Genomic DNA, 12,366 nt, shown 5'->3' with positions numbered 1-12,366 from the left:
TCTTCTTCTTCTTCTTCTTCTTCTTCTTCTTCTTCTTCTTCTTCTTCTCCTTCTTCTCCTCCTTCTTCTTTTCTTCTTCTTCTTCTCCTGCCTCTTCTCCTGCCTCTTCTCCTTCCCCTTCTCCTTCTCCTTCCCCTTCTCCTTCTCCTTCTCCTTCTCCTTCTCCTTCTCCTCCTCCTCCTCCTCCTCCTCCTCCTCCTCCTCCTCCTTCTCCTCCTCCTCCTCCTCCTCTTCCTCTTCCTCCTCCTCCTCTTCCTCCTCCTCCTCTTCCTCCTCCTCCTCTTCCTCCTCCTCCTTCTTCTTCTTCCTCTTCTTCATCTTCTTCTTTGGTGGTTACTTGGAAATAAGAATCTTAAGGTCTTTTCTACCTGGACTGGCTTTGAACCATGATCCTTAGATCTCAGCCTCTTGAGTAGCTATATTTACATGTATGAGCCACCAGCACTAGACTCCCAGTCAACTTTTATTTTTTAGGGACTTTAAATACTAGGCATTCAGAGCTTTTTAGAAAAATGTCATTTACTGTCTATCTTCATATGTTTTAATATTGAGTTGGATTAAACCATGGAAAGCAGTAAGAATAAAGTATTTCAAGCTCACTAAATATTAAAAATATTCCTCAGTTAAGTTGGTAGTAAGATCTTTGTTTCATAGAATTACACATGATTTTTAAAATAGTTTTAAATGTGAAACTGTTCTAGCATACAAAATTCTCTTATTAAGAACTCTTTCACCAAATAGTGTTAGTGAGGCACCAAATGAAATCACAATCAGAGCACCCTATTCAACATAAAGTTGTAGGAATAAGTAGTCCATGTTTACACTTTCATCAACAAACTCAACCAGAGAACTTAAATTTAGAAGCCAGATTCTGAGCTATAGTTTCCTTAGATTCCAATTCTGTTAATGAGGTTATAGACCTAATTTTTACCTACCTGGAAAGCTGTGTCCTGCTCCATATATATGGGCAATATTCCCCTCAGGGAATACTTGGCAATATATGAAAACATTTTTATCTGCCAAAACTGAAGGGAAGATAGCGTTCTAGAGAATACAGGCCAAGAATGCTGTAAAATACTGACAATGTACAGGATTAGCTAATGCCAAGTCCAATGATGTTGAGGTAGACAAATTCTGCCATGAATCAAGATCACCAAAGTTGTTGGGTTTGGGGGTTTTGTTTTTGTTTTGTTTTGTTTTGTTTACAGATCCTAGACTAATTCTGATTGGGTCTTAGGAAAATCTCTTACACCATACAATAAGTTTAAAAAGTCAGTCTGGGGCTGGGAAGGTGGCTCAGTGGTAGAGTGCTTGCCTTGAATGCATGAGGCCCTGGGTTCAATTCCTAAGCACCACATAAGCAGAAAAACCTGGAAATGGCACTGAGGCTCAAGTGGTAGAGCACTAGCCTTGAGCTGAAGACCTGAGGGACAGCACCCAGGCCTAGAGTTCAGGCCCATCATGAGCATCCTGGGCTAATACAGTGAGCTCCAAGCTATAGTTAGACACTGTCTCAAGAACAAAAACAAAAGCAAGCAAACAAACTTCTAGAAGATAAGTCCTGTAAGGATATCTTTTGGAAGGATACATGAGTAGTAAATGGAGGAGTGAAGAATTACAACAGTGCCTTGGAGGCTACTTTTGTTAAAAAGCATTGACTACTTGGGCCTATAGACGTCTGTGTGATGGATACCTAAAATAAAGATGAAAAGCTTGGCATTTCTGCCTTAGTTTTCCCTCTGTCTCCTTTGCTATCTCATACTTTGGGTCAGATTCTTGCTTAACTCTGCACGTAGACATGTGAATCAAATGTGAATCATTTAAGGAGTGTCTGTCTATAAAATGCTAATGAGAGGTCAATTACTCTGCTCCAAACTGAAGACACCAAGATAACAGTAACTGTGATTGATTTTTGTTGTTGTTTTGTTTAGTTTTATATTTTCAAGGGACCAGAAAGCTTAGAAGGCAGATCATCCCAAGATGGAATAGTCCACTTAAGCAGAAGTGATCATAATCACAGGATGTAGAACCAGAATACTGAACCCTTTGGTACTAATGACTTCCTGAGCCATTGAGACCAGACAGAACCAGACCAGAGATAATGATCAAAGCAGATCACAGTTTGTCCAAAACTGCTTAATTATGCAGATTTCTTGCCATGTTTATTGTTTTTCTGAATAATCCTGGAGTTCTTGTTGGTACCTCTGAAGACAAGATGTTAATCTCTTCACCACTTCGTATGGCTACAGCAAGTAGTAACTTCCTTTCTTCATTCACTGCCACTTTCACTCAATTGCACTCTCAAGACAGCAGTGGTGGAATGTGGTCTTTTCACTCTCTGTCCCTCCTGAGTCAGGGCTGTGGCCCAGGATTCTGGTAAAAGAGTGAATCCTCATCTAATCCTAAAGTTGATGCTCTAAAATGTCTTGGAAGACCACCTTCACCTTCATGCAAACATTCCCCTAGGTTCCCCACCACCACCAGTGTTTGTATTCTTTAGTTCCATGCTGAAAGAAATCTCTGATATGATAGATTTGTCCTATACCTATTTTTTTTCTAGAAGCCATTTAGCACATAAAATAAGAACAAAGTTTTGTTTTGTTTTGTTTTGCTTTTGCTTTTGCTATTGTGTGTTTGGGGAAGTAAAAAGTGAATGGGTTCAAAGAGCTGGAGAAGGACAGTCCTGGTGGAAGCACCCTGAGCAATGGGGAGAATAGCTGCAGATCACACTGATGAGCCTGTGCATGGCCCTGATCATGCAAGACTGTGTGCTGTAAAGTTAGGTTTTATTCTAAGTGCCCCAGGGATATAAAACACTTCTCTAAGGAATCACTTGATTTTTTTTACTGCCATTAAGATTATGCCCTTGATAGGTTGGTGGAAAAAGGTGTAGCCCAGGGCAACTGCCTACATTACCTGAACTGGCAACAAGAAGGGAACAAATAAACACCTGAAAATCAGAGGTAACTAAGACATGGGAATCCAGTTTGATGTGTAACTCTGATTCCCAAGATTTTGACTCAAACATTGTCTCGGGCCTGTGCCATTTTTCACACCAGTTGTAAAACCTTCACTTTTTGTTCTTGGCTAGAAGCCTTCTCCATGGTGTTCTACAGATTTAGCTTTGAAGAAAGCTGTTCAGATTGAATTTCAGCTTTCCATTTGCTAATTAAGAGCCTTGAAGATGGTTCTTAATACTTTATGTCACAGTTTCCTAACCAGTAAAGTAAGGATGACAATACATAGCTCACAGGGCTATTGAGAGACCGCCATATCATCTAGGATAAGTTCCTAGAATAGTACAGGACATAGCGATGAAAGTATCTATTTACTACACACCTGTTGTCATTACTGATGTTGTTTACTGCTTCTTACTCTTATTTTTCTTTCTTTTTGTTTTGACAGTACTGGAATTTAGGACCTCAGACTTACTAGGAAGGTACCATTTGAGACATGCTATTAGTATGTATATTTTACTTATTTTTCTCTTTCTGTCTTGCTTACATGCTTTGTTGTTGGTGGTGGTGGTGGTGGTTGTGGTGTTGTGCTAGTACTGATGCTTGACCTGAAATCATAAATGCTTTCACTTAGCTTTTTTGCTCTTGATTAGCTCTCTACCACTTGAGCCACAGCTCTATTTCTGGCCTTTTTGTGGTTAATTGGAGATAAGAGTCTCATAGACATGCTTTCCCAGGCTGGCTTCCAACTGTGATCCTCAGATCTCAGCCTCCTGAATAACTAGGATTAGTCATAAACCCAGATATTTGAGTTATTTTTCATGTAAGGCTAGGTTAGGATTCCCACATAGCTGAGATAATGATTACATTTCACCATATCCTGCTTTATTGGTTAAGAAGGGGATCTCCTTACTTTTTTAATGGACTGGCCTACAATTACAATCCTCCTGATCTCTGCCTCTTCATAGCTAGGATTACAGTTGCCTGGTCTTTTTTTTTCTTTCTTTTGTGTGGGATTTGAACTCAGGGCCTTGTACTTGACTTGTTTGGTAAGTGCTTTACCACTTAAGCCATGCCCTCAGTCCACTCCCTTTATCAATAGTATGTTGGACATTTGAGTCTACTTTCATTCACCCAAGCATTTATTTTAAGGATTAAATATCAAAGTTGGTTATTCCCTTAGAACTCTCAGATGAGTCATTTTGCATCGAGAGAAATTTAGAGTGGAATTTGCCCCTAAGTTTTATTCTTAAAATAGCAACTACATGTAAATAATTCAGGAAGTAGCCTTGCTCAAGGAGATCTCAAATTCTCAGATGATAGAAAACTTGTTGCCAAAAAATAAGAATTGATTTTAGATCCTCTCTGTTTCCTTTTATACTTCATGTAGAGTCACATGAAAAGCAGCTAAGCATAGAGTTGGGATTACAAAGTTTTCATCTAAATTCTGTTCCCAGTAGTGTGAATAAAATTGGTGAGGGAAGAGGCATTCAGTAGATAATCTCTGAAGTATATCTTGTAACATTAGATTATGCATGCTACAAATCCTTGTTATAAGCACAGTGTCTGTGCATAAAAAAGAATAAGAGAAAAAGGACAGGAAGAAAAATACACAGGGAAATAAAAGGAGGACTAGGCATTAGGAAAGGAGAAATGGGAGGCAGGTTCCACTAGACAGCTGCATGGTGCTCTATAATTGAACAACCATACTAAGTCAGGCCCTGGAATCATGACAGTAAATAAACTCTTGTAGAATTTGCAGCATTGGGGAATATTACACTGCCAGAAATATAACGAAGTTCACATCATCTGGAAGATATGAAGAAGCTTCCCTGAAAAAAAAAAGAGTGGTGGATGTTGGAGACCAAACATTTGGGGAAGAAGAAAGAGTATTTACAAAAGCTGGGCAAAGGAGTCTGGTATTTTCAAGCACCAAAGGATAGCAGGCATGGCTGCAATCAGGAAAGGAACAGGAAAAGAAAACATAAGCATATTCTTCAAGAACAAACTAAGGGTTGCAATGATAGTATCCATCTGAGTCCCTGTTGTGTCTGCTACAGTGTGTGGTGGCCTGAAATACAACACTCGTGTGTGACCTACTGTGGTGCTATCAACCATCCTATTATAAGCAAGAACAGCAGTCAGTCCTAGCCTGGTCATCCCTGGAGAATCTGTTGCAGACCATCTTAGGGCAAAGGGGAATGATGTGTTTTGACAGGGGTAAATTCCTTAGTAGAGAGAAGATGTGAGGAGAGAATGTTAAATATGCATCCATATGTTTCTTTCCCAGTCTCATTCCTGCATCTCATGTGTGTTCTGTCCCTTTGACTTTATCTCCCTTCCTAAAATAAAACAAAAGAACAAATACGACTTCTTTTCTTTCTTTTTTTCCCCCGTTTCCCTGTAGTCCTGCAAATGTAAAACCTGCACATTTGGGTATGCTACCAAAGGAAACAGCTTTACTTAAAATCTTGTTTTTGCCAAAATATTTTCAAAGTAGCTGGAGAGCAGTCAAGCCACAGTGGCTCTCAGCTGCATTTCCTTCTAGCTTTTCCCCAGGTTCTCCCAGCACAGCACTCCGTAATTGGATATTATTTGAGGAGGAGAGCAAAATAAATGCTGGATGAGACAGTTTGTAGATTTAAGAATTATCCTGTGGGCACTGAAGGCCAGAGATCCAGAGGGGCTCAGTGGCTGGCCAGCCTTTGGGGCTGCGTGACTGAATATTATTCCTAGATGTTGCTTTCAGCGAGGAGACCTGGAGGAAACACTGGTAACTGTCAATATTTAGACTGTCATTCCAAAGTCTTAAGATTCTTTTTCTGCCTTTAGGCATGTGATTTCAACCAAAAGAATTTATTTTAATAGAAAACAATGACTGAAAAGAGCATGAAATGACAGGCATTTTCACACTGCAGGTACTGAAACCTTTTCCCAATTGGCGCTTACCTATCTCTTCTCATGTTAGATGGGATAGGTGGGTGTAAGCACCACTTTGTACCATTGGAAGTCAGCAATAAGCCTTTGTGCCCCGCTAACAACTTTCTTCAAAAGCTTTAAAGGAGGTACTAACTTGTCATTTTAAAATGTGTTTATTTTTAATATTTAATAGGCAGTAGTTAGCATGTCCTCATTTCATGTAGAAACTGAAATTCAGGAAAGTGCCATGACTTTCCCAGGATCATACAACAAGTCTAACCTGGTTCTCTCCCTCAACATTCTTCTAACCCACTGGATAGTAAGACAGGATAAAATGAAGCAAATTCAATTACAATCAAATCACAATTTCACTAACTGTATAGAACTTACAGCACTCAATTTTCCAAATGCTAATCATTAATTAGCAATAGGTTTAGCCGTAGGATATTAGTGTCATTACCACTCAACCATTCTTTTCCTGGAACTACTATGTCTTTTAAGACCTGACAGGAGGGAGATAGGTGGCATGCTCTCATGTTATCCCTGAAGAGACTTTAATTTACTAAAGTCCAGAAAACCAGTGAGATGATGAAGATTCCAGACCTGGAGCCGTTGAGAAGAAATCAGCCACTCCATTACTCTTAGTGAGCAGTGACCAAAATATAGTGAAATACCGCACAATAGGAGAGGGGATTTCTAAGAGGAGCCAGTGAAATAGCAAATCTGACCTTGCTTTTCTCTCCTTTCTTCTTTTCTCTTGCAGGTAACTTCCCTTGACCCAATGAAAGGTTATGAAAGCAATAATACACTTTGATCAATGTCACCCCTTTCAACATTCTCATCCAGCCCTACATGCCCCTTACCTCACTCTTCTTAATTTTGTAGAATATGCATTGGATTCTGGACTGCATTTTCCCCTTCTTCTCCTCTTTACATTTGAAATTTTCACCTTGTCTACTTCTTTCCTCTTGATGTCATCCCATCCCCTTTCAAGTACCTGCTTTTTGGTGTTTATTTTGTTGAACTCTGACTTTGCCTTTCTAAGAAATTACACTATTTGAGTTCTCTGTTGATACATTGGTATACACTTGCATACCACCCTGATTTACTTCACTTAACAATTTTTCCAGGTCTTTCAATTCTTTACAAATGATACAATATCATTCCTCCTAATGGATGAGTAAAATTACAGTGTGTGTGTGTGTGTGTGTGTGTGTGTGTGTGTGTGTGTGTGTGTGTATGTGTGTGTGTGTGTATTACAGTCTTGAATTCTAATTTCCTACTATGTAGCTTATTACTGAGCCCCTGATCAACCTCTAAATTGGACCTTCTATAATCTTTTCTATGTCAGTTGTTACCTGTCTTCTAGCAGTTTCAGCACAGAAATCTTACAGCAGCTCCAGCCCCACTTTTTCCCTCATAACCACAGCTTTGCTTCTGATAAAACCTCTGCCTCTCCTTCAACATATGTCTAGAATTGTACCACTTCTCCCTGTTTTCAATACCATGACCAGAATGTAAGACCAAATCAGCATTTGCCAGGAATGTTATGCTAGATAATGCTGTTCCTACCCTTATTTTCTTATGATTTAGTCTTTTTTTCTAGTTTGTGTGTATGCATGTACATGTGTGTGTGTATCTGTGTGTCTGTGTCTGTGTCCATGTATCTATGTGTGCTGATACTGGCATGTGAATTCAGGGTCTAGACACTGTCCCTTTGCCTTTGTCACTTAAGACTAGCCCTCTATCGCTTAAGCCACAGTTCCACTTCAGGCTTTTGGGTGGTTAATTGAAGATAAAAATCTTATAGACTTCCTTGCCCACAGTTGCTTCAAGCTGCAGTCCTCAGATCTAAGGTTCCTGAGTAGCTAGGATCATAGATATGAAACAGCAGCACTTAGGTATGAATTAATCACAACCCATAAACTGAAGTGATCTTTGGCAAAACCCCATTAGATCATGGTGAACTCTTGCTTAGAATGTCTAATAACTTCTTGTTTCACTCAAAAGTAGAGAAAGTCATCTTAAAGTGATCCATAATATCTTACAAGATGTTCCCAGTCATTCTTAGACCTCTCTGACATCACTTCCTGTTATTTCCACCTCTCTTACCCTTTCTAATGACTCTAAACTCTTTTATCTACACAAAACAAGCCAGATGCATTCTTACTTCTAAACATGTTTGCCCTCCGTACCCAATGCCTGATATACTCTTCCTCAAATATCTGCATGTTTAGGACTAAATCTCCTTCAAAGTTTTGCTTAAATGTTGGGTCTTCAATGAGGGCTTCCCTAATTACTTCATATTAAAATGTAAACCTGCCTCCCCCTCATATTTCCAACACCTTTTCCTACTTCATTTTTTTTTCCACCACAGTCCTTAATAGAGTCATTGGATACATTTTTGTTTTGTATTCCTCTATTTATTTTCTGCCATTCTCTGCTCCAATCTCCGTCCTAACAATAATGAAAGATCTATTAGCCTGATGTACTTAGAGGACCACAAGGAGCCATGAGCTATAACCACAGAGTTTCACTGCCTGAAAGAAGTCTGTGTTTCTGTCTTCCTCCTATTACTCTAGAGGGATTGGCACAGGGATGCACAAATGCAGAAGAGGTTTAAATACACCCTCGCTAGCCCAGCAATAAGGAGCTATGAGTCTGAAAACCAGCAATATTTGACTATTCCTTTTGAAATGCACTTTCTAAAGGTCTAAAACTTCCTTTGAAGCTAGGATCCCCAGAAAAGCTTCTTTTTTCATGAAAATATCACCAGTAGTTTATCTAAAATCATGTAGGGTTAGAGATTCTCCTGAGAAAAACCCATTTATGCTAGCACTGCTATAATCTGAGCCAAGATTACAGGTTAGAAGTCAAGAACTGTGAGCAAATGAGGTAAGGTATTCAGAAACTGAGCTTTGGGAGGAATCTGTACATTTGATGTAGTCATGCTATATGCTGAATCAAAGAAAGTCCCTGCTACATTTTTAAATTTTAATTCATAGGGCTTTGAAGAGTAGTAAAGGATATAACTCTTTGCATAACCTAGAAACCAAAACCAGTAAAAAAAAAATTATAAAATGGCCAAAAATATTTGTGACAGTTCTCCCCCCTACTGTTTTAAATATCTTTAAACTGATTTAAATAGATAATTGTTGAGTGAGAACACAAAGCTTAGCTCAATTTCAGCAGACAATTGAGGATTTTCTTATATAAAGAATAAAAAACAATGGAATATCAAAGTAATGAAATTTCAGAGGACTAAGAGGCCCAGAGGATAAAAAGAACCTCTTCTTTACAAGTTTGCTGAGACGTAAAAATTCCACATTTGAAAATCCAGCCCTTTGATTTAAGAATGTGGCTCTGGGTGAGGGCTCTCATCTGAGACCTGCTCATCACCATGAAAAAGACATTTGACAACAGGTTGTGCCCAAGGATGTAGCAACAACTATAAGGGTCTTGAGAGACATGCAAGTAAGTCAGGAATCAAAGAACTGAGAAATTTCACTTACTTCACAGTTTTGTCTGGATTCAGCCTCACAGCTTCCTTCTTAAAGATTCCTTTTTTTCAACACGTAATGTCTTTGGGGACCAAGCTGTCATTTCAAAGACCATCTTTCATCCAGATGTAGATGTATCAAGCAAGACAGATAGATGAGGAGAGAGAAATTTAAAATAATAAATACCAAAAAGATCAGGCTCAAATATATACATAAATAAATAAATAAACCTGGAAGTAAACTAAAAATCCAGAGCAGCAAGGGCCTCTCTAGTCACTATCTCATTTTTGATCCTAACTTACAAAACTAGGGAGACTTCTAGGGCTGTCTGCATCTGCCCTCACCTCTGGAATGTGAAGAATGCAAACTCTTCAGAGGGTTGTAGTGACAGAAAAATCTCAGCGGGCATTCCTGGCAAATGAAAGTCCTGGAAGTCACCTATCCTCCCAGATTGGGGGTAAGACTAGACATATGCCCATGGTTTCGAGTAATAAACCACATCCCTCTTGGTCATGTTCTGGGTAATACCCACGCAGAGTGAAGTGTCTCTAATGATTCAAGGTTGTTAGACCTTATGACCACATGTAATCCCCAGCTCTGAATATTTGAAGGCCCCAGATGTTAAATCTTGTGAATCATTCTAAATATCCTTTCTTAATTATCTTATCAACTATCTGCCTCTTTTTATAGCTTTAAATAAATAATTGGTTTTATGGGAAAAAAAAAGAATCACCATTTTGAGTCTTCACTCCCATTTCCTGTGTGGGGAACAGGAAATGCTTCTCCCTATCCTATTTTATTCTGTTAAACTAAAAACAAATCCTTGCTGAACTTCCATTATGTGAGACTCATTTTTGTGTGACCCCCTGAAATGCTTTTCATTGTGGATTTCATGTTCTTGAGATCTTTTTTATGGAATTGGAAGTTGAGAAACCACCCCGCTCCTCTAATACAACTGTGAACAGGAGAGAGAAGCCCTGACTACAGGTGTGTGACTCACACCTGTGCCTGTCTGACCCTCATACACCAAATCCTAACTGTATAATCATATACTGAATCTTAACTTTATAATGAATTTAGCATAACCAGTGAAATCATTAACAAATTATTCATCAAAGAAATGACTAGCAATGACTAAAACTCATTCAGTACTACCTATGCATGAGTGGATTTTAATTTTCCAGATTCTCATGCCAGGAGATAATTCACATTCAGATGTGCCCCTTATGTCATATTCATAATAATTCCCTTTCAAGAAACACTTGAACACCACCAGATATTAAATTACATTAGAAGATTTATGAGGAAACAAGGTGGAATGAGTGTATGACTATAGAAACTCCCCTTCCTGAACCTAAGCTAATGAAAACCATGTAAAGAGAACAAAAATATACAGAGGAAGCCTCTTACAAGAAACAGGATAGAAACATGAATCTTAAATTTTAGAGGTCTCTTTTGATATTGTATTCATAATGACAACTCCTTTGTATAACTACTTAAGGATAATTTTTTTTTTTTTTTTTTGGTCGGTCGTGGGGCTTGAACTCTGGGCCTGGGCGCTGTCCCTCAGCTCTTCAGCTCAAGGCGAGCGCTCTATCACTTGAGCTACGGCACCACTTCCGGTTTTCTGGTGGTTTATTGGAGATAGGAGTCTCACGGTCTCTCCTGCCCGGGCTGGCTTTGAACCGGGATCCTCAGATCTCAGCCTCCTGAGTAGCTAGGATTACAGGCGTGAGCCACCAGCGCCCGGCTAAGGATAATTTTTTAAATGTCAAAAAGTTCTCATTTAATCATGAAGATTTTAAGAACAATATGACTTTTCTGGCATTACCTCCTCCTTCAAAATGTAGAAAGAGGGAAAGAAAAAAAGCACAGTAGAGAAACTGTAGTTCCTAATAACTTATTGTATATTTTATGAATAACTAAAAGAGAGGACCTTTAACTCTAGTTGTACAATGTGGTTAGATTATATTGTCACTCATGTACAACCAGGCCAATGAATGATACTTTCTGAGATCTCTTCAGAGTCTCTAGTTGGAGGCCCAAAGGGCCTCAGAGAAACGGTCTTTCCTTCTGCATTTTCTCCCGTACTCAATTTGTTTATATATTCTTCCCCAATCCTGAAGCTCTAAGCCATTTAAGAGCTTGTTATTTTTATGTTATTTAAAAACTTTTTCCTTTCAAACAATACACCCCAATCCAATTTTTATTAAAACCAAGATGAGCTACTTAGAACTCAGAAATTTTTTTTTTAAAGGAAAAACTCTTACAACATTGGAAAAGGGCAATCCAATCAACTCTAAGGCTATTTTATTCTGGGTATGTTTGTTATTTTCCATTTGCCAGCTTCCACACTTCACCATACCTTGTTCCATATTAAATTTCCAGCTTCTTTGCCTTGCTCCAGGCTGGGGAAATGACACCATTGCTTAACCTATCTGTAAGTAGTTCTGCTAATGAGCAAGACAAATGACGGAGGGACAGAGCCAGGAATTCATATTCCTTTCATTATCCCCAGGGTTTCCTACCAGTTGCTGTGCCCTTAAGATCAAAGCTCCTAAATGGCCTGCTATAGTTACAATATAGTTTGTCCACATCAAAACTCATACTGGTGTTTGCTTCTAAACAATGCTGAGAAATGTTAAGGCCTTTAAAGGGGATTCTTACTTTTCCTGTGGGACAGAGTTCCAACTCTGCTAGTTTGATTACTAGAATAGAGAAGATGTCACTTGGTCTTGCTCCCATACATCCTTCCTTTTTTTTTTTTCATTCTGTCCTGATGAGAATACTATAAGATCCTCTCCAGCAGCCACGTGGATACTGATACCATGCTCTTGAACTAACTTCCTTGTCTCCAAAACCACGAGCTAAAAAGACAACCTCCTTTCCTTTAAAAAGTACCACAACAAAAGAAGATAGACGAAGACATGGCCCCTCTTCCATAGCTACAAGCATCACCAGCTTTTGCTAATAACTTCTCTCAGTATCCA

The 12,366-nt window shown here is 38.9% G+C and overlaps 1 long non-coding RNA gene across 1 annotated transcript in view; it reads right to left on the bottom strand.

Moving 5' to 3' along the window:
• The window catches only part of LOC138840654 (uncharacterized), a 111,065-nt gene extending 101,450 nt beyond the window's left edge, over nt 1-9,615 (bottom strand). The window contains exon 1 of the long non-coding RNA XR_011376188.1: nt 9,389-9,615. This is a non-coding gene — a long non-coding RNA (uncharacterized lncRNA). The remainder of the gene's footprint in view (nt 1-9,388) is intronic.
• Between the last annotated feature and the right edge of the window lie 2,751 nt (nt 9,616-12,366).

Source organism: Dipodomys merriami, unplaced genomic scaffold, assembly GCF_024711535.1.
Source record: "Dipodomys merriami isolate MVZ:Mamm:240054 unplaced genomic scaffold, mDipMer1.0.p SCAF_30, whole genome shotgun sequence".
NCBI lineage: Eukaryota > Metazoa > Chordata > Mammalia > Rodentia > Heteromyidae > Dipodomys > Dipodomys merriami.
This window is presented reverse-complemented; position numbering and strand designations above follow the sequence as displayed.